At 36.6% G+C, this 27,633-nt stretch overlaps 1 long non-coding RNA gene across 1 annotated transcript; it reads left to right on the top strand.

Moving 5' to 3' along the window:
* Window positions 1-307: 307 nt before the first annotated feature.
* Window positions 308-27,633, top strand: LOC125117795 (uncharacterized). The gene is made up of 5 exons (XR_007132722.1): window positions 308-398; window positions 1,429-1,595; window positions 3,615-3,733; window positions 12,062-12,164; window positions 27,525-27,633. It is a non-coding gene; the product is annotated as an uncharacterized LOC125117795 (long non-coding RNA).

Genomic DNA, 27,633 nt, shown 5'->3' on the forward strand with positions numbered 1-27,633 from the left:
CCCCTCATGGTGGATACTCACCTTAGAGAGCTGAACTGCCCAGGATGGAGTGAAGCTACCCAGAATCATGGGATTTTCCCACAGAGCTTCTCCCATCACTCTGTTCCTTTCAGCAAACTTTTCTCCCTCCTTTCCCCTGATTTTTGGTTCCCCACAGTTTCTGAAGTGTTAATCAACAGATTTGCTATTAAGTTATCTCTTCGTTCTTTGTTTGTTTGTTTTGTTTAGCTATGTGTCAGAGATGCCAGAAAACCATGGACAAGACAGAGGAGATATATGTATGTACATATATGTACGTATATATATACATATATATATGGAGAGAGCGAGAGAGAGAGAGATCCATCTTATATACAGAGAGAGATAAAGTCCTACGTTGGATTAGCTGTCTGCAGAATGTGGGTAATTGAATTGGGTGGGGGCAAAGATTTATTAAACAAATAATTCTTTTAGATCCAATCAACGTTTATTCAAGAACATTATTTTAAATATTCATTAGTAATAAAGCAGAAAAGTTTGGCTATAGAGTCTCTTCAATATAAAAAGAAGATGGACTTTTCTACTCCTATATTCCACTTGAAAGAATAATTTAATTAAAAGGCAAAGCCGGCAGGAACTTTATAATCTGCATGCAATGCAGGATATTATATAATGACCTTCATTTAAAACCCAAATCATTAAAACTAGTAAGTCTAACTGGTGACAAGGGAGATTTCAACATCAGGCCCAACAGCTTAAAAATATGAATAAAAATCATAGCTTAAATGAATCAGTCCATTGAGAACTTATCGCAAAGTAAAATGAGAGAAGAAAAAAAGTTACCTAGGCAATGAATCCTTCTGCTGCAGTATTTTATCTTTTGACATGCGCTTCCTTTTTCTCCCCCCCCCTTTTTTTTCCCCAGAATTTCCTTCTCTGTATAAAATAAACCCAAATCTATTTCCTAGGAAAAATTATTTTAGACAATTTGGATGCACCAGAGAAAATAATCTTTAGAGGTGGCTAAATCACTTCTCATCCACCCCAAGCTCATTTGTCACATAATCTCCAGAGAAGCGAGAATGTGAAATAAAGTGGAGGAGCTGCAGCCCCATAGAGGAGCAAAGAGAATTGACTACTCGCTAATAACAATTTTTGGACATTTTTCAGCAGTAAAACACTAGCTATAAGCTATGAGATTCTCTCTTTGTTTTGGCATTGACTTCTTTATATGATATGACTTTAACAGATAGGATTAGATCAACGCTTAAATGGAAGCAAAAATATCTTTTAGTTGTTGAAATCATTCCTAGTTTTGGATCTAAGCAGCGTAATTGAATTTTTTTACTGCAATTATATAATGGTGATACTTCAGGTTCACTGAAGTCTCTTTTCTTACTTTTTCTTTCATACTTTTTCTATCTGTTCTTTGTCTGTTTACTTTCTCAGGTGAGCCATTACCTCAATTTCCCTCTATCTCCTCTAGTCCTGAGGTCCCAGGTGGTAAACAATACCAACTTTTCTTTCTCATGATGGTTTCCAGAAGTGAACAAAGGACATCCAGAACACACTGTCTTCTTTGGAAACATGATTCCAGAGTTACTAGAAGATGAAAAGTAAGTCAAAGTGCTCATTTGATGTTGTGTAAAAAACAATTGTCTTAATTACAGCCCTTAACAACTGACTATGGCCTCACTCAGAAGCTGAATCTGCACTCAATCAGTAGTATGAAGAACAGAATATTTCCTCAACCACTGAATGTGTTTATATTTATAATCAACAGCCAGTTTGATTAGTTATTTTAACATGAATTTACTAGCCACTCTTGTAAACCAGTAATTTAGTCATGTAATTAATCAAACTAATTCGCTCAAACAGATTTGACTAAACAAAGCAATTTATAGATATGTGACATGAATGTAGTAAGATGAGTAACCTTAGAAAGGAAAACAATAGATGCCTTATCTAGCTTGGAATGAACTGTCTTTATCAAATCATTGTTCTATTGTTTCACTACTGAAAATATATGTAGTTGTAATAGAAAAAAAATATTTACTCTGTTAGAAGTCTGAAGACTGAGTTCTAGTCCTTGCCCACCCTCATGGTGTGGCCATGTTGGGCAAAGGATGTGTGTGCTTTCTCTTCCTCATTTTGGTTTCTGTAGAAACATTAGGTAAGCTAAATCATATTATTCTCACTATCTATAGTTGGATGTGATGCTTGGTTTGGAATATGTGTCCCAAAGGACAATACAAATAAGAGTCTAGCTAGGTCTCTAAATCACTAAATTTCAATGAATATGTATTACTAATTAATGGTATTGTTATTAGCACTTTATAATGCAGCTAAAAATGGAATATGTTTGTAACTACGTGAAATATGAAATGATTACCAAAAGCACATTTGATACTACATGGTACACTAATGGAATTTCTCTTGTTAAAAGTAATCCCTATAAAGTGTTTTTAATAATTGCTTGGATTTTCAATGACCCTGTTTCACAACAAAATAATTAAAATTTAAATTAAGCTTTTAACAGTAACCTTAGGAGACACATAGAACAACAATCTATATGTCTTTGTTTTACTTGGCGTTAATTTTAAAATTGGGTTATTTTAACACTTAGTTTCATAGTATATTAAAACACGTACAAATGAAATTTTTTTTTTTGTCTTTTTGCCATTTCTTGGGCTGTTCCTGCGGCATATGGAGGTTCCCAGGCTAGGGGTCGAATCGCAGCTATAGCTGCTGGCCTACACCAGAGCCATAGCAGCGCAGGATCTGAGCCGCATCTGCGACCTACACCACAGCTCACGGCAACGCTGGATTGTTAACCCACTGAGCAAGGGCAGGGATCGAACCGCAACCTCATGGTTCCTAGTCGGATTCGTTAACCGCTGCGCCACCACGGGAACTCCGAAATTTTGTATGTTATTTAAGAAAAAGGGTGAGATATGTTGTTCAGTAGGTAAATTTAAGATATTTTTTGAAAACTAATATCTGGGACATTATTTATTTAATTTGACAGAATAAAGGGTAATGAATTTAATTAGATGAAGTGATGAATAAATCTTAAAATATCTCAAACTTTTAAAGAGTACTAGACGCATACTCTCTTGATAGTTAACTACAAGAAGATTGGCCAAGATTTACCTGGCATCTTGTACTGATTTACTGAATCATTCCCTAATTCAACAGATATTTTGTTAGGAAACTATAAGGTGTGTATTTTAGATAAAGCATGGAGTTTGGAGATTGATAGTCCCGTTTTACTCATTTAACCCAATAAGTTCTCTGAACCTGATTTTTCTCTAATTGATTCCTAATTTGTGGTTGCTGCAGGGATTGAGAGGAGTAACACAGTAGAGTCAGGACAAAATAAATTTTTGTTGAACTAAACTATCATTTTCTCTGTCCTATCATGCAACAGGTACTATATCAGGGCTTTAAGATTCACATGTGAAACATCACGCCTGTCCTTAAGAAATCTCGAAATGAGTGCACAGGTCTATTTATTTGGATGCAGGAGAGAAGCAGGGTAGTTTAGTCATGGAAATAAACTGATAATTGCTTTGGGAATTCATATTAATTGTGAATATGAAGAAGTCTCCATAATGAGGTACATTTTAACCTAGATTTTAAAGAAAGAATGAGAATATTCACATTGGGGCAGAGAAAAGAAGATATGCCAGGAAGAAGGAAAAGCATGTGAAAAGCTCGAAATTGAAAAGGCAGCTGAAATAACCAAAGAGAGGTGAGAAATTCAGTACGGCACATTGTGTTGTAGCAGAATGGTATAAGATGACACAGAAAATGGGTTATGTGCCTGTTGTAAAGATCTCTGTATGGTGAGCTAAAGAATTTGGAATATATCCTGTAAGTTAGCCCAATGCCGAAAGAGATATTTTTGGCAGGATCAGTTTTGCCCTGAGGGATGTTACTGAATGGACAGGGGTGAGACTCCTATGGCCAAGATATGAAAAAGGAAGTCAACGTCCACACATAGAGACATCAGCATAATGGAGGTAGTTTAGAATCCATGGGGATGGCTGAGACAATCTTGGAAAAATAAGTAGAATGAGATTAGAAAAGAAGTAAAGACAGAATCCTACAAATGAACAGTATTTCAGGACTTCAAGGAGGTGACAGATCAAACAAGATAGATTATTTAGAAAAGGAAAGTTAGAAGGAGTCAAAGTGGATGGCATCAAACATCTCCATCCCCTGAGGCACAGAGAAGGTAAGTGGAACCATAAACATACCATATTTGCTAGTCACTGTGCTTGTTTACTGATTATTAAATCACTGATTTAATTTAATCACTGTCACACCTAGAGACAGGCACAGGGCCTTCAATTCCCTGATGAGAAATTAGAAGGTAAGAAATCTTTGAAGGTTTGCCTGAGATGTGTGAAGTGTGACAGAGGTGAACTAGGAAAGTATGGCAGCAGGAGGACAGTAAATTGAGTTCTTCCATGACTTGATTTTCTCTGTAAAGACTGGAACATGGGAAAAGAGAATTCAAGGAGTTCCCACTGTGGTGCAGTGGGTTAAGAACCTGACTGCAGCAGCTCTGGTTGCTGCAGAGGTGTGGGTTCAATCCCTGGTGCAGTGAGCTGAATGATCCAGTGTTGCCACAGCTGTGGCTTGGATTCATTCCTTGGCCTGGGAACTTCCATTTCCCCTGGGTGAGGCCATTAAAAAAAGAGAGAGAGAATTCAAGAATAGGATATACTTTGGGAATAGGCTATTTAGCAAGTGTGAAAGGGACATTTCTGGAGGAAGTAAAAACACTACTGGACCCTGTGAAGATGGGAAACTGTAAACTCAACAGTTGTACTAGTTTTCATACTGTGGTGTTTTGCAGCAATGTTTGCATTCTGAGAACAGGAGCAGAGGCTACACTCATGAAGGTTGTACTTTTTCAGTTTTACTCTTTTGTGGGATTTTTATGAATTCTTTAAGTTGAGGTCATAATACGAGATGCTTATAGGAGTTTGTTAGATAACTAGAATTAGAGGTATTTGGCCATAGGCTCCCTGAGGAGGATGGAGCTCTGAAGAACTGGAAATTTAAAGGGGCTTCAGATAGGTGGACGCTGCGAATTGTTGCCATGAAAAATCTGGGTCCTGAGTTATATCTTCAAATTTTTCAAACGAGAATGGAAATGCAGATTTTAACATAAAGTCTAATTTTAAAATATTAGTTTCTTTAAAAAAACACTGTGCTTCATAAATAACCTACAGCCATAATTTGTGACTCAAAGTGACTCGCCCTGTGAATTTGCAAAGGCTGATTGTATATAAAAGTCAACACTGGTTTTTAGTTCCATATGGTGCATTCATATGTTAGTCCTACCAGAATAGAGTTTCACCCAAGATTTGGACACCATTCAGAAAACATTTAAAGAAGTTTGTTTGATGACTTGGCTGCAACCAAACCTGAATACAGAGATCCCTAAGGGATTGGGATGTCGTCATGGTTTCTGTTATGTTTCCTGTATTCTGGTAAGTCACATTGAAATGGAAAGACATAACTAGTTGAATTTTTCCCATACCCTGCACAGTGACAGACTTCTGGGACGCCTAGGGAAAAACATATTTTAAAACAATTGAAATTTTAGCTTGACATTTCTCAAAACTTTTTCCTATGTGGGTAATAAAAAGCTGAATATATTATACAAGATAACACTCAGAGAAGATTAATAAAATGTTTTCTCATCTTCTACATGCATGCCAAGTGCTCCATGCTGGAAACACAGAGGTTCAAATCACTATCATCTTTCCCTGGGACTTAAAATAGTAGAAGAAGCACAGATCAGAACTGAACATTCTCTGAGTCTTGTCACTTGCATACAAATGTATTCAGATGACATAGCACTACTTAGAGTAAATCTGGAGCAGAAATAACTCTGGCTTCTGACTGATTTCAGTTTCACTTGTTCCTGGTTTAGAGATAATAGATTAGTATTAAATGGAAATAAGTCAAGGTCATGGTTTTTTGGTCATAAGTGAAATTCATCAGCCTCAGCCTTTTTCCTATATCTCCTCTGACTTCTGCTGAAACTTTTCCTATTCAGATGACTTATGTGGAGAATTTGAGTAGTATTTCTGTGGTAGGCTTCAATATGATATTCACGGTCCTTAGTAAGAAAATTACACTACCTGTCAAATTGATGTTCAAATGCTACCATGCCTTTATGGGACAGCTTTCCTCTCCTTTGATATTATATGTTTCCAATAGAGCAGACAGATTTGTTTCAAGTTGAGATGAGACATTCATTATTAACTCAAAAGTGTTTCATTGGCTGATTAGTTTGCTCTCCAGTCAAGTTCTGAACACTCACATTTCTTTTAACTATTTTTGATTCACTAATAATTTCTTTTCTAATAGCTTCAATTTTTCCATCTCCCTATGCCTGGAAAGCATTTTTTTATTTCCTTATTTAGCGTAGAGAAAATGGCACTTCCTCACCTTCATCTTCCCTTTATCTATGTGGGGCTAATAATTACAGACTGAGGAGTTAGGTTTTTTTCTGATACATAGTTTTTTTGACCGAAGACACCATTTGAGCTCACAGTAAAACATGGCCATAAATTCCTTCCCCATAACCTGGAGAAAGACAGTGACATAGATGGGGGGGAGGAGTGTTTTTAAAGTTATTGGACAACACAATGCCATGCTGTCAGGAAGGGTCACTCAGGTGGCAGTGTGGTGATAACTCATCTATGGCAGACAGAGCTATGACAATCTAAAGTGGCCAATGTTTGAGCTATTGTAGAGGCAATCTTCCCCAGGAGAGAGAAGAAGAATCTCAAGTGGTATGAACAGATGTGAGGTGGGACTGGTACAGTGAGCTATGAATTCTGTTTGACAGGATTCCCTCTACTACCCCCGATGGCCGTGTGACCTTGGGGATGTCATTTACATTCTATGACTGTTTTCTAATTTTCATAATGATGATGATGTTTCTCACACAAAGTCCTTAGAAGTGTCATGGTGAAAAACGAAATGTCATTTAAATTTACAAATATCTACAGATGCTGCTATCTTCTAAGGGCATTCCATTTTTTTCCCTTAAAAATTTTCCCTTTTTGTCATTTGGTTGTAAAAAACTGAGCCTCAAGGCATGTGTAAGAAGGATTCTACGGAGTGGAGCCAAGAATGGTAAACCGCTCTTCCTGATAAAGTAAAAACTGAAGTTTCTGGGAGGAAGAGAGCAGCGTGAGAACCTGAAGCATGCAGAGCCCAACAATAGGGGTATAGAATGGGTGTGGAACCTGTGGTGAATGAAAATAAATGAAAGTAAAAATTATGTGCTCAGATTTAGACTCTAACTCCAGACTGCCTTATTTTTACTTTTTATTAGCTCTGTGACTTTTGGCCAAGTTTATTAGTTTTTCTTTTCCTTTTTTTCAGGGCCACACCCGCGGCATATGGAGGTTCCCAGGCTAGGGGTCTGTCTAATCGGAGCTGTAGCCGCCAGCCTCACCACAGCCACAGCAATGCCAGCTCCCAGCGGCATCTGCGAGCTACACCACAGCTCACGGTAATGCTGGATCCCCTGCTCACTGAGTGAGGCCAGGAATTGAACTTGCAACCTCATGGTTCCTAGTCGGGTTGTTTCTGCTGCGCCACAATGGGGCAACTCCCTATTAGCTTTTCTGTACCTCAATATCCTCATCCGTAAAATAAAGGTAATGATAAAATCTACTTCAGAGAATTGCCATGAGAATTAAGTAAACTGATGTAGTGAAGGGTTCAGACCCATGCCTGGCACATAGTGTTAGAAGAATACTCCATTTTTCGAAAGTCGATAAATCATTACATTTAGAATGATGTCATGGTGATGAGGAGTGGGTGAAGGGATGGAGGCAAGGTGAAATGCAAGGGACAATTTCAGCAAGACAGTTTAGGGAAGGTTTGACTGCTCCTGGCCTGGGTGAACTCAAAGTCCTGTGTTATTCCTAGTCAGGTAATAGTTTCATCAAACCACACATATGCATATCCCAATGACAAAAAAATTGTCAGAGACAATGCAGTCTGAATCTAGATCTGCACTGTCCAATAGAAATATAATCTGAACTGCAAATACAAATTTAATTTATTGAGAGCCACATTTTAAAAAGTAAAAAGAAACAAATGACATTTGATACATATTTTTAAGTCCATATATGTATTTTTTATTCTCCATTTATTCTTTTTTTCCATTGCGTTCTTTTTTTTCCCATAGGTCAGATCTTCCAAGTCTGGCATGTGTTTTACATTTAGAGCACATTCTCAACTCAGACGAGGCATTTTTCAAGGATTTAGTAGCCACAAATGACTATTGGCTACTTTACTGGACAGGACAGAGCTAAATTAAGGAAGAGAAATATACACAGATTATCTTTAAGTACACAAAAGATCTACTACTGCTAAATTCTCTTTGTCAACAGAGCTTTCAACCCCTTCATGGTCATTATCTGAGTACAAAAAGATAAAACCAACACTTTTTTCTTTTCTTTTTCTTTTTGCTTTTTAGGGTCACACCTGCGACATATGGAAGTTCCCAGGCTAGGTGTTGAATCAGATCTACAGCTTCCAGCCTACACTACAGCCACAGCAATGCCAGATCCTAGCCGCATCTGTAACTTATGCCACAGCTTGTGGCAATGCCGGATCCTTAATCCACTGAGCCAGGGATCTCAAATCTGCACCCTCATGGATACTAATTGGGTTCTTAACTGGCTGAGCCACAATAGGAACTCCACAACTGACACTTTAAAAGACTATTTTTCTCCTCCTTAGAACAGATAAATTCTGAGGTAAGCAGCCTGCTCCATTTTAAGTTTTTTTTCCAGTTATATTTATATACAACTGAACTGAATTTATTTGAAGAATCAAGGCATGCACATATGAGCACACATGAAGGTCTGATCACATTTAAATACGCTTGCACTAATCCACAGTTTTCTAACAATTGAAGTAAATCTTGTAAATCTGCTTCCCTAAACTTGGGATACTGTGAGAAACAATTAGAAAAATGCAACATTATTTTCAGAAATTGTGCATGTTGAAGGAGTGGATATTCAGCAAAATTCTGTCAATGATTCTGAGTACAAAGTAAATGCTAAACATTTTTTTAAACCAAGTAAGAAAAAATATTCTTGTCAAAATATCTAGGTTTGCCGAGGATTTTTTCTTGTAAAAGCCAGACACGTTATGCCCTGCCAAATTATTTGTTATATGATTTCTGTGCAAATCTATAATTGAACAAAGTCCCAATCCTAAAATGTGCCTCTCTAAATTTATCCAAATTTATCATTCAGAAGAGTCCACTTGAATTTCTTGTTTTATATAAACAACATTAGAATCTCTAAATACCAATGCATATCAATTCACCTATGTGATGATACATATATGAAAAGTAATTATAACTTTTTTAGACATTAAGCGGTTTTCTTATTAGGCAGAAATTATATTTTAAGAGAACACTGAAGTACAAGCATAGGTTATACTGTAGGAAGATTTGACAGTACCTCAAGTAGCTAATCAATCAAAATGAGAAATAGGCATATGCAGTGAACCACATTATCTAAGGACTACTGAGGGTGCATTCTGGAGAGCCAGTCTAAACTCAAATGTTAAATAATTGGATTAAAGTCCCACAATTATTATCAGAACCCAGAATTAAGCTAGATGTCTTATCTAACTTCTTTAGTGATTTTCTGAGTACATTATTTACTGCTCAAAGTGGGGCCACTAATTTGAGCAAAGGAAGTGATCATCCAGAAAGTTAAGGAGAAACAGTTGTAAGCAGTTTCTGTTCAGAAACAAATGCAACTCTTTGGACACTTTTTTCTGTTTATTTCTCTTCTCATGGAAATGCCTGTTAAATCAGATAATGTGTATAAAGAACTTAGCAGAATGCCTTGTCCATAGTCCACAGTTGATAAACTCTGATTTTTATCCTTGTTAGCCTCGCTGGACTTTTCTACATCAGAGATGTATGAATGATAATACTCATATGCATGGATCTTCAATCTTGAAGGACAACAGCATATCTATTTGTGAAATAATCTAAAGCCCTGTAATGGGTGTCATTAAATCTTGTCTACCTGAGGCAGTATAAATCATTCGGGTAAATGAACCAATTAAAAACCAATTACCAACACGGTGTGACAATGGAAGATTGAGGAATGGAAGGAAAGGCTGATGTGGTCTCCCTGAAGCTGGTAGGAAGGCTCTACCCCTGAGGTTCCAGGGAATGGATTTGACAAGATGGTTAGATTGTGGCTGTTCTTCTCAGAGGCATTAACTCCTGCATTTCTTATAGAAATAGATTCTTGCTGGCTAGATACAAAAAAATGAACTGATTTGAGCAAATGGTCATATGCATGATGATTCTTCATTTGATATTTTATTCATCTAGTTTGAAATGTACTTGGGGCATTTGTGTGTGTGTGTGTGTGTGTGTGTGTGTGTGTGTGTGTGTGAAAATTGGTTGGATTAAGGTCTCTGATTTAAGATCTTTCAACACAGTACAAGCCATAAAATTATGAGTTCATTTTCAAGGTGAAAAAGTTTAGTTAAATCAGATAGGCAGTCTTAATGGAAGTTGAAACCACCATTTCAGTAGCAAATTTGTTTGATACAGTTGAGGGGAAATTGAACAGATAGTTTGGGATAGTTGTTTTACATTAGGCCATTAATTCATTGCTTTGAATGGATTTTTAATTTTTCATGCATATGTTGACTATTTGCAGTGGATAAACATTCATATAGCAGCAACAAAGGAATGTAGAAATCATATTTGATTGTCTTTGTTTTCATATATAAGAACACCAAGTCAGTGTTTTCTCTTTATATATATAATGTATATATTAAACTTTTAATCTACTTTATTACTGATATGTAGTTCCTAGGTCCCATGCTTTCATCTGCTCTTTCTCCATTTCTAGTCATTATAACATAATGACCATAGGAAAGCACTGTCTGGATTTTCCTCCTATGTTTTTTTCTGCACTCTGCACAATTGGATCCTTACCGTGCATGTATTACCTCTAAACACTGCATTATATTAGCATCCTAGTAATGGCAACCATTCCTCCAAGGCAGTGGTTCTCAACCTCTAACCCACATTAGAATCATCTGGAATGCTAGTTTAAGAAAGTTCCTTTCACTCCCCAGAGATTCTGATGACCTGGGTCTAGGCTGGATGTTGACTTTAGCAATCACTCTAAGTGAATAGGATGCAGGTGTCTAGGGGCTACATATTGAAAAATATTGTCCCTAAAAGAGTCCATTCTGGCTTTCTTCCTATTAAAGCAATAAATCTACTTACTTGGTGTTTGTTCATCTCTCTGACCACATAGTTTAGACTATCACTCCTGTCTAAATGGACCACAACAATCATCTACTGACCATTATATATTGCTTCAGTGAAGTTTCTCTGACCATTGAAAACATGCATTCTACTATTACACTGTATCCACCAGAGCTGTTGCTTTAGAGTACAAGAAACCTGTTTGAATAAGCTTAAAATACAGCAAGAAAGTTATTTGAAAGGTACTGGGATAACTTACATAACCCAATACAAGAAAGTGCAGAACTAATCCCCAGGACAGCTGGTCCATCATCATCTTTGCTTTCCTCTTTATGTTGGTCTTATCTTTGGTGCAAACTGACATTCTAAAGTTCGGGAACACAGTAATGAGCCATTCCAGAGTTATATTTCTCATACATCTAGAAAGTACTAACTAGTCCAAAGTAAAATGCCCGGAGAAGGGCTCTCACTGGCCTAGCTCGAGTCAGGGTTCATTTTCTTTCTTTCTTTTTTTTTTTTATGTGTTAAATTTGTATTATATTGTTTTCTTTTTTTTTAGGGTTCATTTTCACTTTGGGGTATAAAGCCAGTAAGACCATGTCATCTCCCATTCAAAACACAAGCTTGGACTCAGGGTTGGGTCAAGTGTTTTCCAGAAAACTAATGGTTCTGATCTCAGAAAAGAAATGGATCCTGAGTAGCAACAGATGACCACTATATATATATATATATATATATATATATATATATATATATTTTTTTTTTGCTATACAGATATTTTGAAACAGTTCATTATCTAATTGGCCCTACCTTATTGCCTGGATAAGAAGGACTAAGAGAATAACAGAATGTGGCCCAAGAAAGACTCATTGACCCAGTAAGTAAAGACATATTTTTCTCTCTGTTTTCCTATTTCAAAATTCCCTTTTCTGCCCTCAATTCCTAACTTACTCATACATACACACACTCATGTATACATTCTTAAACCCTAATAAGTTCAGTAATGAATTCTGAAATTGTCAGTGTTCTGAATCCTTACCTCTTTTTGATCTACCATATTTTACTTATATTTTCATTAAAGGTCATGATTAATTTGATTAAGAACATAATTTCTGACATAAATCTTTCTGTTTTAAAAATTTCTTGAGAGTAGTAATTTTTATAAGCATTCGTTATTTAATTTTATTTATTGAGATGTAATTGACATATGGTGTAAGTTTAATGTATACAATGTGATAGTTTGATATATATATATGTATGTGAAATTTCTACCACAATAAAGTTATATAACACACCCATCACCTCACATAGCTATCATTATTTTGTGAGTTTGATGAGAACTTTTAAGATCTATGGTTAACAATTTTCAAGTATACAATAGAGTATAGTTAACTATATTCATCATGATATGCATTACATCCCCAGAATTTATTCCTCTTATGACTAGAAGTTTGAACACTTTGATCACTTTCAACCATTTTTTCCCCACTCTACCCCTGCCCCCAGCAATCACAAATCTACTTTCTGTTTTTATGGATTTAGAGTTATTTATTTATCTATTTATTTATTTTATTTCTTTTTTTTTTCCTTTTTAGGGCCTCACCCACAGAATATGGAGGTTCCCAGGCTAGGGGTCAATTTGGAGCTGTAGCTACTGGCCTACACCACAGCCACAGCAATGCAGGATCAGAGCTGTGTCTGTGACCTACACCATAGCTCATGGTAATGCCAGATCCTTAACCCACTGAGCAAGGCCAGGGATCAAACCTGCATCTTCATGGATGCTAGTCAGATTTATTAACTGCTGAGACATGATGGGAATGCTGGGATTTTTTTTTTTAGATTCCACATATAAGGGGAATAATACATTGTATATTCTTGCCTCCTTTGTTGTAGATTTGTTTACCCATAACCTATGTTGCACATGAGTTTATTTCTAGGCTTTCAGTTATGTTCCATTGTTATTTGTGTCTTTTAAAATGCCAGCACCATACGGTTTTGATTACCATAGCTTTGTTGTATAATTTGAAACCAGGACGTGTGATGCCTCCATCTTTGTTCTTTTCTTTCAAGATGACTTTGGCTATTCAGGGTCTTTTGTAGTTCTGTATCATTTAGAATCATTTTTTTTCTATTTCTGTAAAAAATGTCATTGGAATCTTGATAAGGATTACATTGAATCTATAGATGGCTTGGGGCAGCATGGCCATTTCAATAATATAAATTCTTCCAATTCATAAACATAAGGTATCTTTCCATTCATTTGTGTCTTCTTCAATTTCTTTCATCAGTATCTTAGAGTTTACAGTGTAGCAATCTTTCACTTCTATGGTGAAATTTATTTCTAGGTATTTTATTGTTTTTGATTTTATTATAAATGAAATTGTTTTCCTTCTTTCTCTCTCAAATAGTTCATTGTTATTGTACATAAACAATAGAATTTCATATGTTGATTTTGTATCCTGACACTTTACTGAATTATCAGTCCTAACTTTTTTTTTTGTCGTCTTTTTGCCTTTTTTTTTTCTTGAGCCACTCCCACGGCATATGGAGGTTCCCAGGATAGGGGTCCAATCAGAGCTGAACCACTGGCCTATGCCAGTACCACAGCAACGCGGGATCTGAGCCACGTCTGCAACCTACACCACAGCTCACGGCAACGCCAGATCCTTAACCCACTGAGCAAGGCCAGGGATCGAACCTGCAACCTCATGGTTCCTAGTCAGATTCGTTAACCACTGTGCCATGACAGGAAGTCCTATCAGTCCTAACTTTTATCTGATGGAGTCTTTAGGATTTTCTCTATATAAAATATATCATCTTGAAAAGGAGATATTTTTAATTCTTCCTTTCTGATTTGGATGCTTTATTTCCCTTTTTCTTTTCTGATTGCTCCAGCTAGAACTTCCAGTACCTTGTTGAAAAAGAGTGGGGAGAGTGGGCATCCTTATCTTTTTCCTTATCTTAGAGGAAAAGCTTTCGAGCTTTCACCATTGAGTGTGATGTTAGACTGAGAAGGACTGCCTAGAAGAATAGGTCACATTAGAAAGTTTTGGACAAATGCCATTTTATGCCAGAAATCTCTTGAAAGATGATCAGATAGTCAGAGGTAAGAGAAAAAGGAAGACATTAGGGACTTATGTACTGGTTCTGCATCTACTGTGAAATCTTTCTTGAATAATACATAATAAACATTGATCACATTTTAAAGTAAGATTTGCATGATTCTGGAATTTCATAGTTAATTAAATTAAATATATTAAATACAAAATGGTGCTCATATATATGACTGTATATCAGTCACAGAGTTTTCATTTTAAGATCCCATAATCCTCCTTCAGATGCTCTGAATCCCTATTCTCTATTTTACAATATATTCCACATTTTTCCCTCTCAACATTTGTATTAGAAATTTTCATTGTCTTCATTAGTTCCCCCTTATTTAAATTTTTTGTCTTCATTCTTTCTAAAAGACACTTAAAATGAGCTCAATACGTCAGCCTTCTTAGTGTAATAATTCTTTGCTTCCTCTCATTTATTAGTTGCCCTATTTTCTCTTCTGTTTTTATCTTTTCCCAATATGTGTCATACACTTTTAAATTCTTTTCCTTCTTATAATGTATCAAGTCAGTATTTTTATTTTCTTATTTTTATTTGATTTTTTTTGCTCCTCAGTTTATAAATATCTATCCCTTCATTAGAAGGGGTGAGTGAAAATATATGGTAAAACTTACTATGATACTCTAATTTAGCTCTTTTTTCCCTATTTCTTCACAGTGTTTAATTTCTCTTGTTATAAAAGTGGTTCTTTTATTTTATTTTGTAACTTTTCTCCAAGTTGTCTCAGGATGCCAATTAACCCTATCTATAACTGAAGAAAAGGTATATTTGTATATTGAGAGAGATTGAGTTTTAATTAAAGACAGTATTGCTTTTTGGGGGGATTTTTTGATTTTTGTTTTTTTAAGTGAGTCTGCCCCTTTGCCCCCCACCCTAATATACAACTTTTTTCTTTCCTTGTAAGGGCCTTAAATTAATCTTAGAAGACCTACTTTAAAAGACAAACATATTTTCAAGTATACACTGTAATCCTAATAGATGACAATACTATGAAAAGGAGTTTTATATCAGATCTTTGGATCATTTTAAATTACTCATGCCTTCTGGCTTTGCAAATATTTACACTAATGGAAATTTGTTCTTGTGAATGAAATCACAAGTTCTTAGGTAGGCTAGATAACACTAGGGGGCAGCATTATATCTAGAAAGGGGATGGAGTTTAGCTTCAAGGAGCCTGGGTTCTAATCTTAAACTATTGACAAAGAGAAAAACCCTCTGAACACTTTTGACTTTTTTTCCCCTACATCTATAAAATTAGAAGTATTGACCATGTGATCCAAAGGGGCCTTTCAAACTCCCAGCGTCTATGTTTAATTTGCCTTTTTAAGAATAGTTTACGAAAGGGTAAAAATTAAAGCCAAGTCCAAATTCAACTGAGTTGGATTTACATTAAGCCAATATGTTTCTACATTACAGTTTTCATCCTTTATAATTTGTGTCTGTTGGAGAGCTCAACATAGCAAAACCCTCCCCTTAAAAAGGTATATTGTACTTTATGAGAGTAAGCTGACTATGAAACAAGGAACATTCAGAGAAATGGCCCAATTCCAATTGCAATACTAGGTGACTACAAAATAATGTTGAAAAAGCTATGCCTCAGCAATGCCTCAGCCGTGAATTACACTGAGAGAGCAACTGTGAACTCTTCATTCTCTGAGGGGCTTACAAGCTGGCAAGGCACACAGGGCACTGTCAAAAAGAGAAACCCATAGGAGACCCTATCATTGTTAGCACAGTCAACAGAAGTAGCTGATGGTGCTGACAGAAAGTGATAAAAGCCACTGTTGGGAACCACTGACCAGAATTTCTTTGGGGAACTCCCTTTAATCAGGATTTTTAGATTGAGTGCTATACTAGGGAGGACCTTTCAAAGTCTCTGGTCTGCTCCACCATTCAGATATCTCCCTTTCATGTGGACAGTACTTTCCTGAGGACAGTAACTCTATTCGGTTTCTGATACAGAGGTGGTGACTATATTCTCTACTATATGAACTCATACTGATCATAGGTGATTGGATCAGGGATTGACGTTAACTCATGAGAGCCAATCTATAGGATGGCTGGTGGGCTTATGAAGTGGCTGGAAATTTAGCCCCTTCAGGAAGAGATTGGCCAAACCAAAGTCTGTTTCTTTGTAATTTGACCTAGTGATATGGGGAAAACATCAACATGTCAGTAGCAGAGACAGACGCTAAAGACCTACAAAGAAAACGCAATATACAGATGCTAGAAGGGAGAAGAAGCTATTATTAATTCTAAATTAGAATATTCTCTTAAATGGGAAAAACCCTTACAGAGTAAAAGTAAAGTACTTGGTTGGTAGGTACAGAAGAAAAGACAGAGATCAGCTGAGAAACTTCATTGTGAAAGAATTACTACCACCACTGAGGGGACAATGAGGTAACACAGTTAGTAGTTCAACATTGGATTCTTCTACAGCTTGAGGTGAGTTCTGATTTCAGAGACAACTAACTGCATGACTTTTTCCTACATTCTCATGAAGACTGATCACCTAGCAAGATTCCTATTCCTGTATTACTTATTCTCATGTGCTTCCTTGACAGAAATTTCTTATTGATTGAGGTAACAATACTGAACTATACAGAATGACAATAAGGTGACTCTCAGGTGCAACAGCCAGTTTATAAAAAGCCATGTGAGGTAACATTTTAAATGTAATTGGAATTATATGATAATGAGAATTTGAAAATGTGCAGAATTCTCAAGTTCAAAGATCTTAAGCTTTTAGACAGGTATAAACAGCAAAATAAATGCAGAATCCAGTCAAATATTTAACCTGATGTGCCAGTAATCAATCATTTTCCTTCAGCTCCAAATTTATCTCTTTCCCATGCTTTGTGATAATGAAACTAGACCTCGTTAGCATTTTTACTTTCCAACTGGCAAAATATTAGGCATCATTACTAATGGGTACTGGAGAGATGCTTCAAGTTTGTAACAAAGGAAGATACCTTCCTTTGGAGTTTTGGCCTTCCATTATTTATTTACTTATTTTGGACTGTGCCAGCAGCATGTGAAAGTTCTTGGCATAGGAGTGACAACACTGGGTCTTTAACCTGTCTTCTATTGTTGTTACTCAATAAGAGAGTGCAGGAGCCTCCTGAAGGCACAATCCAGCTGTGACCTTTGGTTATGACCTCCTACCAGGGGTCACTTCTCATCAGCTCTGTCCAGGCCGCACCCTACATGCAACTTCGGGCCACTTCCACAGATTAGCTCCCACTCATAGCCTCAGGAAAGTTTGTTTTCCACCGGTAGTCTCCATGTTCACCCTATTAAAAGGGGTCTGAATCTCAACCTTGAGGTCAGCTCACTCCTAGACTAGTCTAGTCTATTTGTTTCGTTTTGGTTTATTTCTGTTTTAGGCTTATTATCCACACTCCCTAAGCTTAGAGGTCACTCTCTTCTCTCTGCTACTTCTGAGTCTTCTTTTATCCCTTTTATCCACTTTCTACTAGTTAACAATTCTTTGTATTAAATTTAAATAACTTCTATGATTACTGTCTCCTATTTGGACCCTGAATGATGTACCTATATAGGTTTTGCAGACTTCTATGCATACTGAATCAAAGATTGGGACTACATGTTCATCTCCTTTGAGTAATGAGATTATTGGCACTGAAAAGTAGAGTTGTCACATCATGATGGCCAACAAGAATCCAGTCAGCCTCCCATTTAAAAGCTTAGATAGTTGTCATCACTAGTGAGAATACATCTTGTAACTCTGGGACAATTTTAAGTTAAACATAGGAAAGCATCTTAGGTTGGATTCCGGGGAAAGAGAGTATGAAGCGGGGATTTGTGTATAGGAATTCTTTTAGGGAATAAACCAGTCATTTGGTGCGAGAGCTGACTTTAAGAGGGCGAGTTACCTAGGGCATTGTGTGGCAAATCTCTTTCGCTGAGGGCTATTTCCATAGAGTGACTCAGCTGAAAACCTTCCCATCAGCTGCCCACACTTTCATCACCTGGGGAAATGGCTGCCACAGTCCTAAAGGGGGTTTCTGAGCAGCTGTATTAGTGATCTACTGCTGCTTAACAAACCTCCTTGTTTGTGGCTTAAAACAATGACAGCATGTATTATGCTCACAGATTTGCAATTTGGGCAAAGCTCAGTGAAGATAACTCTTTTCTGTTCCACTTGACATCAATTGCAAAAGCTTGAAGGCTAAGAGCTGAAATTATCTGAAGACTTACTCATTCGCATGTATAGTGGTTGATACTGGCAGTCAGGTAAGACCTGAGCTTGAGCTGTTAGACTATCTATGTGGCCTGGGCTTTCTCACAACACAGTGGCAGTGTCACTTTTTCTGCTTTATATTTTTTTGCGTAAGACAAAAACGTGCCCAGATTTAGGAGGTAAAGAAATGGATTCTGCCACTTGATGAGGAGTGAGGTGTGACCAGAAGTATTTCTGTGCCTATTTTTGGGAAATATAATCTGCCACAGCAGCAAATTGCAGAATATACTATATTGGAAAAAATAAAATCATTATAAAATAAAAAAAGGAAATGAAAAACATAGTAAAAGGATTTTGTTAGAAAAGATTGTGTGCATGACTAACATTTTAGTTACTAATATTTAAGAGAATCTTCACTTTATAACCCCAATTTAAAGTGTATAATTGAGCAGTTTATTTGGAAATGATTTTAAGGAGTTCCTGTCATGGCTCAGTAGTTAACAAACCTGACTAGTATTCATGAGGACGAGGGTTCAAGCAGAAATTATCACAACATAGTAAATCAATTATACTTCAGTAATCTTAAAACATAAAGCTGGAGAAGTAAAAAAAAATTATAGAAATCTTCAGTATCACAAATACAATATTAAAATTTGCAAGTTGAACTTAACAACTAGGGAAAACTGGAGTTTTGAAGGTGTAACTTTATTAAATTGAGCAATAGCCTTTAGTTCCCAAAATGAAATGCTGAATAGTCTTTTGTGCATACAAAACCCATCTCTCTGGAGTTCCTGTTGTGGCTCAGTGGTTAACGAATCCAAATAGGGACCATGAGGTTGCAGGTTCGATCCCTGGCCTTGCTCAGTGGGTTAAGGATCCGGCAGTGCCATGAGGGGTGGTGTAGGTCTCAGATGTGGCTCAGATCCCACATTGCTGTGGCTGTGGCATAGGCCGGCGGCTACAGCTGTGATTAGACCCCTAGCCTAGGAACCTCCATATGCCACAGGTGCAGCCCTAGAAAAGGCAGAAAGACAAAACAAAAAACAAAACAAAACAAACAAAAAAAAACCCATCTCTGGATGCCCTTTTTCCCATCACTAAAAATTCTCATCAATGTAATCAAGAGGGTCAGCTAACATAGAGACATTAATTATAAATCTCAAATCTATTTAGAAAACTTTATTTAAATATAGTTGATTTACAATGCTGTGCTAGTTTCAAATGATTGAGCAAAAGCAAAGTGATCCAGATATGTATGTATACTTTAAAAAATTCTTTTCCATTATAAGTTATTATAAGATATTGAGTATAGTTCCCTGTGCTATACTCAAACCCTTAAAACATGCTTTTACCTTGGAGAATGGGTTTGTAGAAATTTTCAACATTAGCACAGATCCACTCAGCCGTATACACAGTGCAGCAGACTTAAGAAGATGGTACATAAGCTGCTCCTTTGCTCCCCACAATCATCTTCTAACAGTACTCTTTTTTAGGAGCCTATAATGTGAATAAGCAAAAGCAGAGTTTTTTTGTTTATAGAGGCTAAGATAGATCTGGGGTTCAATTTGGCCCTCATCAATGTACTTTCAGCATGTTTTGGAAACCATTGGTTCATCTAACAGTTAAAGAAATCTAATTTTAAGGCTCGAGGTATCATTAGCAATTTTACTGTCAGTAATCTATTGACTAAATGGAAGTGAAATATTTTTCTTTTTTATGAACTAAAAGACTTCACAGGGTCAGCTCTACAGGTTAGAGCTCATGCAAAATTCTTTATTTTGAAAACTTTGATTTTAAATTGTGCCCTGGAGTTATATTTTCCTGAGATAATATAATTAAACTTTCATGATGTTTTTAGTCTGTAAATATTTATTTTGTGTCACATGAATTTTACAGAAAAATAATGTTATATTAAATAAATTGATTTGAGTTATAATTAAAGGTTGTAATTTTCCATGCAGAAGAGATATGAAAGGTTGAGGGGTCACCTTCCAGAACTCTCTTTTTACACTTGCCATACTGACAGATACTAGATTTGAGATTATGTGATTTAAACATGGAAAGGTGATTCAATACCAAATCTGAATGCTAGCATATTTTAGGTTATTTCAATGCAATAAAATACCTGGGAAATGAGTATTGTGGTCCTAAACTGAGTACACCCTATTTATTACTGTTCACGATTAGCATTTGTCAGAGTAATCTATCTACTCATACTCCTAAAATTCTACATATTGATGAAGTCTCAGTGGTATAATATTTCTGATGAAGAATAGCAAGTTAACACTATTACGCTTAGACTGTATTATATTAATTTTATATTTGATTTAGCAAGTTCTTTCAACTTTTTGTCTAGTTCTTGTCATGTAAAGAAAATAATGATTTTGTTGTAGCATTTAAAACTTGCTTAAACGATAAAAAAGACATTAGATACCTGTTACAGTGGGTTCTGCAGGAAGCAGCCTCTGATACGGTGATTAAAGAATTTGATTTTAGATACATCTGTGGGTATTTATAGCAAGACCCAGGAGAATAATCATAATGTAGAGCCCTTGACTTCTGGGGCAAAATATTTAGCAGAAAATTTTATACCACTCAAAAAACAGCATCTGGGGGGGTGTTCCCATGTGGGTCAGAATCCACTTAGTATCCACTAGGACAAGAGTTTGATCCCTGGCCTTGCTCAGTGGGTTAAGGATCCGGTATTGCTGTGAGCTGTGGTGTAGGTTATAGATGTGGCTCGGATCTGGTGTTGCTGTGGCTGGGATGTAGGCCTGCAGCTATAGCTCCTATTCGACCCCTAGCCTGGGAACTTCCATATGCCGTGGGTGTGGTTCTAAAAAGACAAACAAAACAAAACAAAAAACTAGCAGCTGAATGCTCTTGGGCTCTAATTGTAAGAGAGCAACTGACCATGGGCCATGAATTTACCATGTAGCTAGGGATCATCATGAGCTGGGCTGAGTTAGACTTCCCAAAGCATAGGATTCAGTGGGCCCAGCAATTTATTATAAGACATAAGTGGTACATGGGTCATCAGGCAAAAGCAGAGCCATGACTATCACATCGTCCACCACTGTGTACTTGGCTGCAAGGTTCCCATGGAACCAGCTGATGGAGAGAATATATTTGATGCTTAATTTATGTATGGACTTCTGTTCTACCCAAAGGAGACCTTGAAACATAGCAGTGAAAGGAACTTCTCCCAAAGGGCAGAGTTTTGGGGATGATGCACCTGGCCATCCACTTTGTACAGGAAATGATGTGACAGATGAGGATATCTGTAGACTCAGAGGCTGTGGAGACTCTCTTGGCTGGTTGTTCAGGGACCCAGAAAGAGAAGGATTAGAAGGTTAGGAACAAGGGGATCTGGGAAAGGTGTATAGATAAACCTGTGAGAGTGTATAAAGTGTGAAGATCTTTCCAGCAAAACTCATAAGAGATTGGAGTTGTGTCTCCATATGTGGAGTTTTGTCTCCATTTTGTCATCTCCCATGTCCAATACCTACTTCACTCAGGTTTTCAACCTCATCAGTTTACTGTCAAGATTACTAATGGTCTCCATCTTGCCAAATTCAAGTCTATTCTTCACTTTTCTTTACTTGATCTCAATAGCATTTGACATTAATGTTCACCTCTTGGTTCTTGAATTAAGTTTTTCACATCTTCTAAGGTATCTAACTCCTTTAGGTTTCCTTTCATTACAAAGCATACTAGTTTTCAGTTACTTTTTCAGGCTTTCCATCTTCTTTGTGTCCTTTAAATATTGAAGTGCTCCAATGGCAAGATCTTCACCCCCTGCCCTCTTCTCTTGCCTATCTATGTTTATTCATTAGCTGATATTACACAACCCTATGGCTTTAGATGCCATTACAGCCCTCACTATCCCTGAGCTCCAAATTGGTATATGTAACATCCTACATGACACATGAACTTTAATGAATAATGAATATGCCTAAATTAAAATGTCTAAACCAGAACTGTGGACTTCCCACTGCAAACTTGCTTCTCCATGGAGTCATCCTTGAATCCTCTTCATCATACATCACATCTATCCCATCAACATCAAATCTCACATTTACACTCAAAATACATCATAAACTCAACCTCCCAAGGCTAGGCCTATTAAACTACCCTAAAAGCTGATATATTCCCCCCTCTCCCCCACCCAGCTCTATTCTTCTTCTACAGTCAGGTTCTCAACCATATCATCCTGGTGACCTATGTTTAAAAAGAAATGAGGTCATGTCACAGCTCAAAGCCCAACAGTGGGCTTTCTATTCTGAATAAAATCCAGACTCCTTGCCATAAACAAAAACGGTCTATCTGATTTAACTCCTGCCTATATCTTTGATCCCCTTTCCTAGTCCAGTCTTCTCTCCATTGATTAATTTTTGGCCACCTTCAAAAACTGGCTAACATTCTCACCATCACCCAAATCTAACACTTTCATTCCTACTTAAAAAAGATTCTTCTTGCCATTTCCTCTGCAGAAATTCTCCTTCCTCAGATCTTTCTGTGGCTTTCCCCCTTATTCCACTCAAGTCTCTGGTCAAATGCCACCTTCTTAAAGAATTTTTTCCTAAATCACTCATTCAGAATTCACCTCTTCTGTCTTCCCCTTAGTTCTCATTATTTTTCATCAAAGCACTTACCATAATCTGACATGCTAAAATCTTTTCATTTATTTTTTTCCCTTTTCCTGTAGAACATAAACTCATGAGGGCAGACATTGATTGTTTGGTCCACTGTTTGTATCCATACCCAGAACTGTGCCTGAAATGCTAAGTAGCATAATAAACATTTGTTGAATTGAAAATCAATTTTGTAATTCATTGTCTCACCAACCTTGGAAGATACACAAAATATACAATACTTAAAGCATTTTGCAGAGGAGAAACATGAGGCAGGGAGGTTAAGTAACGATGAAAATCAGGTATTATTCAGTGTCCATATACAATGACTTACTTGGGAAATTTCTTTTAGACTTTAGCATCAGGATTAAAAAAATGCCTGTTTGGGAAACATAATGAACATGATTTTTTTTTTTTACAGGTTCATGTTTCCTCTTGAAATTTGCTTTAGGAACATATAGCCAGGTTTCCACTTAAATCAATGCATTTTCTTTGGTTGTTGTTGATACTTAACAATTTATTTATTTTATTTCACATTTTCATACTTTACCCGTTTAAGACATCTTATCTCATTCTGCTCACAGTCAAAACGTGCTTTATTTTGAGGTTTAAAATTCAAGTGAATAAATTGGGGAAATTAGGCCAATTTCAAGCTAGAACAACTAAGAATAAATTGTAAAGTATGAATTTGTTGTAGTTCTAGGTAAAAGGGTTAGCAAGGAAAAGTGAAAGCAAAATGATTTTAACAGTATTTCAGAGGCTTTACAGATTTATCAGGGAAGGAAGAGCTCAGGAAAAGAAGACCAAATAATAAATGAGGGTTACGCATTATTAATAATTCTACTAAAAAGGCTGATATATTGAGCTCATTTTAAAAATCTCTCTTTAACAAAAAAAATGAAGATGGTAACGTGGGCAATTAGCTACTGACACGACCACTGCATATCAAGGTAATGATCAAAAGCATGTGGGTGGTATGACCAGCCCACCCTCACAAAGGAGGATGTGCTTTCTGATAGGATGCATGGAGTCTGGGCATTACTAACTATTTAAAGTTCACAGGGACGCAGGTAAATTATTAATTTGTTTTAAGATTTTGATATTTATTTTCTACAGAGTCATTTGACTTTACAGCACACTAATGTGTTTTAAGTTTACTGCAAAATAGTCTAAGCAATTAAATATAAAATAATACTTTTAAATGTCAATTTTTTAAGGGAAGTAAAGCATATAGAATCAGCAACCAATGGGAATATGCTTTCATATTTTTTTTTTGCCGTGGAAAGAAATCTTTTTATTTTATTTTATTTATTTTTTTATTATTATTTCCCCCAACACACTTTTTTTTCCCACTGTACAGCATGGGGACCCAGTTACACATACATGTATACATAATTTTTTCTCCCCTTGCCATGCTCCATTTACATACCACTATGGAGAACAGTATGGAGGTACCTTAGAAATCTATACATAGAACTACCATATGATCCAGCAATACCACTCTTGGGCATATATCCAGACAAAATTTTCCTTAAGAAATCTTTACTATTTTAAAAATAGTATCCCTGACACCTTTAGGAGCAAAATGGATTCAAGGACATATTTAATTATCATACTACCTGATAATATGATTTGTTATGTTACATCTCATTAGTTCACATCATGCCATATTTCTTATCATACCATATTGTATTATATATTTGCTTTTTTATTTTTATCTATATGCCAAAAAAGAATATAAGCTTCTTTTTTTTTTTTTTTTTTGGCTGTGCCCACAGCATGTACAATTTCCTGAGTCAGGGGTGGAACCTGAACCACATCAGTGAACTGAGCCACAGCAGTGACAATGCCAAATCCTTAAACACTAGGTCACCAGGGAACTCCAAGAATATAAGTTCTATGAAGCTAGGGGTTGTATCCATTTTTTAAGATTACATATCTTGTATATAAGAGATTCTCAATACATATTTATTGAAGAACATGTCATCAGACCTGATTGGGTTTGAAGGCATGGGGGTCTGTTTACAAATAGAGTATATAATTCTAGTAGTCTTTGTCACCCATGGCAAAACAGTTGTTTAAGGAGAAATATCTGGCTGGAATAAAGAGTCTGTTAAAGGCACACCTTTGGCAGATCACATGGCAACTATCACATCATAGAATGACGAGGATGAAGAAAACAAAAATTTTGGATGCCCTTCCTGTGTTTAGCTGCACTTGGGCCTATAGGGAGAACATGACGGGCTCAGGGCTCTACATTCTCAGCTGAAGGCAGCATCAGAGGAAAAGAACGTTTCATTTCTTATAACTCAGATTTACACACAGAATCTGATTCTACAAGTTGGAGAATCTACAACATAGAGTGATTTACAGCTACATTTTTATGTGAGGTTTAGAGTTGCAATTTGAAAAATTGAAAAATGAGGCTCTGAGAATAGTGACACTTGGAATGATTCAGATGACTCCGAGTACCCCAACTCCAAACTGCACTGAGCAAAAGCGGCTCCATCTTCCAGTCTGTAGAGGCTCGTTTACCTTGTTTGGAGAGCCTAGAACAACTTCACCTGGGATTGTTGCTAATTATCCTTATGCTCTACCACTACCATGCCTCACAACCACCAGTCTTCCAGCCAGAGTCGGATCTCAGCATATCCAAGGAGGCCAATTACCAAGTAAAACCAAGAAGAGAAAACTTGCATGTCAAAATAATTCAAATCTGAAATTAAAAGAATAAAAAAACCCGGGGAATATGTATGTGGATTTATTTATTAATATGGAAATTTACCAAAGATGCTGGATTCAATGTGCTAGCTTGAGAATTTAGCATTTTCTTAGATGGTTAACTAAAGGCAGAATTCAACTGTGTTCTACACCGAATGAAGTGAACACTTCTTGATGTTATGAACAAGGAGGAAACAGTACGTAGCGAGATAAGGGTGTCTCATAGCAATCCACTCACTCATCTTGTAACTATCCTCACCTCCTTCATTTCAATGGGAGTTATAAAATCTTCATGGCAGGGTTTTACTGTCAGAGACAATGAAGGCTGGGTTACTATAATAGACACAGTGTGGTAATAAGAGTTAAAATTTTTTAATCCATGAGGATCTTTGCTATTGGCTAATGGATCATGGGATCTCTAAGATGAAATAGATGAAAAGTACACTAAGGCTGGAGTTCCCTAGTGGGCCAGTGGGTTAAGGATATGGTGTTTTCATTGTTGTGGCTCAGATCACTGCTGTGGCATGGGTTTAATCCCTGGTCCTGAAACTTTCACATGTTGTGGGTGTAGCCAAAAAAAAAACAAAACAAAACAAAAAAAAACAACTTGAAAGCACTGCTTGCTCTCTTCAGTGAATATAGCTTAAGTTTCATGAAAGAGAGTTATAGTCCCCCATGCTATCCCCAGAAGTGAATTACAAGGAAAGTAGTTATCATTGGGGAAAAAATCCCACAGTGATATAATGATATAGTGTGATATGATATATGGTATGATATATAATATTCTTTCGCATGAAACTATTTGTTGAAGTGACTGAACACTGGGGAAGGGAAAATACTCATACCTTTTAGGATTATGGGACATTAATTCTTAACCAGCACTAGTCCTTGGAGACAGAAAACATTACTAAAACCTTATCAGAGTAAGGTTTTAAGGGGTCAGAGGAAAAATGGAATTTTGCCTTGTGTTTATCTTGTAGTTGTCTTAGTGGGTCTGAAACATTCCATGGTTAATTTGCAACCCTGAGTATAATATTGAAAAAGGTACAGTTAGAAATTAGCAGAAGTTCCATTCTGGCTCTGACCCATGGAGTCAGAACCATCATCATAGGAAGCAGAAGCTACTATCATGGTGCTGGAATAGTAAACCAAAAACAATGCTATTCTTGGATAACTCAGAAATATTAGTATTGCCCTCAAAGACTTGGAATCAACAGGGGTGGTAATCCCTACCGTCTTAATTAATTCACCTGGATAAATCATGGAGAATGACAGTAGATAATTGTAAGCTTAATTAGATAGTAATTCCAAATGCAGCTGCCATTTCAGATATGGGTTCTGGAGTGAGAAAAATCATTGCTGCCCTTTGCCACTGGTGTGCATCTACTCGTTTTGACAGATAATGCCTTTTTCTTTCTATTGATGAGCACGGACCATAAGAAACAGTTTGCATTTATGTGATGGAGACTGAAATACATTTTCTCCTTTCTTACTGTAGATTTGGGCTAGCTCTTCCATAAGATAGTACACAGACTCCATGACTTTCTTATCTCTCCATAAGGTATTACGTTGTTCTGTTACCTTGATGACACCATGGACGTTCTACAGGCTCAAGGAAAATACCACCAGGCAGAAACTTTGATCTTCAGAAAGGAATAAGTGTACCAAAA

The sequence above is a fragment of the Phacochoerus africanus genome, chromosome 16, assembly GCF_016906955.1.
Source record: "Phacochoerus africanus isolate WHEZ1 chromosome 16, ROS_Pafr_v1, whole genome shotgun sequence".
NCBI lineage: Eukaryota > Metazoa > Chordata > Mammalia > Artiodactyla > Suidae > Phacochoerus > Phacochoerus africanus.